The sequence below is a fragment of the Elephantulus edwardii genome, unplaced genomic scaffold (genome assembly GCF_000299155.1).
Source record: "Elephantulus edwardii isolate Elephantulus edwardi_28Jun2011 unplaced genomic scaffold, EleEdw1.0 scaffold00240, whole genome shotgun sequence".
NCBI classification, from domain to species: domain Eukaryota; kingdom Metazoa; phylum Chordata; class Mammalia; order Macroscelidea; family Macroscelididae; genus Elephantulus; species Elephantulus edwardii.
Window position 1 is genome coordinate 4,050,023 of NW_006399990.1, and position 1,677 is coordinate 4,051,699.

Below are 1,677 nucleotides of genomic sequence, written 5' to 3' on the forward strand. Positions count from 1 at the left end.
ATATGTTGTTGTTGTTGTTATGGGCTGTTGAGTTGCCTGAGACTCATAGCAACCCTATGTACAACAGCCCTAAACCCTGCTCTATCCTGTGCCAATTTCACTGTCTCCAACACACCTACTCCTATTACCCTAGTCACTAAATCAATCCACCTCATAGAGGCTCTTCCTCTCCTGAGCTATCCCTCCACCATCCCAAGCATGACATCCTTCTCCAAGGACTGGTCCCTCCTTACAATATGCCCCAAGTATGTCAGACAAAGCTTCAGAATCCTTGTCTCCAAGGAGCAGCCCAGCTTCACCCTCTCCAGGACAAATCTGTTTGTTTTCCTACACCACAGCTCAAAGGCATCAATTCTTCTTCTCTCATCCCTAGACATGGTCCAGCTCTTTTATGACTTTGCAAAATCAATGAAACACAGATAGACACTCCTCTGGTACTCTCGAAGATCCATCTAACATTAGCTACAATATCCGTAATACCACAACCCCTTCTAAACCCAGCCTGCACTTCTGACAGTTCTCTGCTGATGTGCTGAAAGTTACATGATGAAATACTGAATGGAAGACAATAGTCTAAATATACTTCCTTTACCAGCATGCATATGAAATATTTTAATGTTTTGGGGTTTTTTGAAGTCAGGTTATATGTTAAATTCCAAATTTAAATACAATTTCCTTTTGTTTCTATTTTTTCCCCTTAACCATGTAAAAGCTGTTATTTTTCAGTCTATGTTCTGTGTGTTACATTGATGTTTATCAGATTTGAAGGGATATGGTCATTTCCTGAGTGTTGATGGTCAGTGACATGTCATAATTTGAGCTGTAGAAGCGGACTGGTAATTGATATGGTCAGCATCACTACATTGCTGATGTGAAAGAATTGTTATATTTAGGTAAGGCACTTCCATTCAGGATTTTTTTTAAATAATTCTGCTAGTTGCCCCCAGGTAGTTGCCACACTTTGTTACATAATACAGGGTTTGAGGGATAGTTACTGTGGGGTGATATTAGTTAAATTGGAAACAATGAACTCATCTCTTATTAATTTTAATTTCTTTAGAAGAAGAAAATCATATATGCTGAGTAATCAGTAGTAGATCTTGTCTATATTAACGTATTGGGTTTAAAATCATAAGAAAAATTAAAAAGATACCAAAATATGCAGGTACAATTCAAACGTAAGGAGCTATGATGTTGGGTTCTTGACATATTAGTATTTATTGATATCTTCCTCTATGATGGGCACTGTTAAAATTTTCATTCATTAATGTTTCACTTTCTACATGAAGTAAGAAAACTGGGATCACTATTGTAACTGCGGTGTCAGTCAAACTCATTGAGTATCTTTGTCTTTGAAACTGACTCTCTTCTTTACTAAATAAGATGTCCTTCTTTATGAACTGCCCCCTTCTGATGACATGTCCAAAATATGTGAGATGAAATCTCTTAATTTTAACTTCTAAGGAACAAAGCTGAAGAACGAATTCAAACCTCAAGTTGCTATAATCAAGGATGCTTTAGGCAGAGTATTAAATGATCCAGGAGGCATCAAAAGAAGATGGAAAGAATATGCTGAGTCATTGTATCGAAAGGAATTAGCAGATACAGAAGAATTTAATGAAACAACATATGAGCAAGAGCCTATGGTAATGAAGGAAGAAGTTCAAGCTGCTTTGA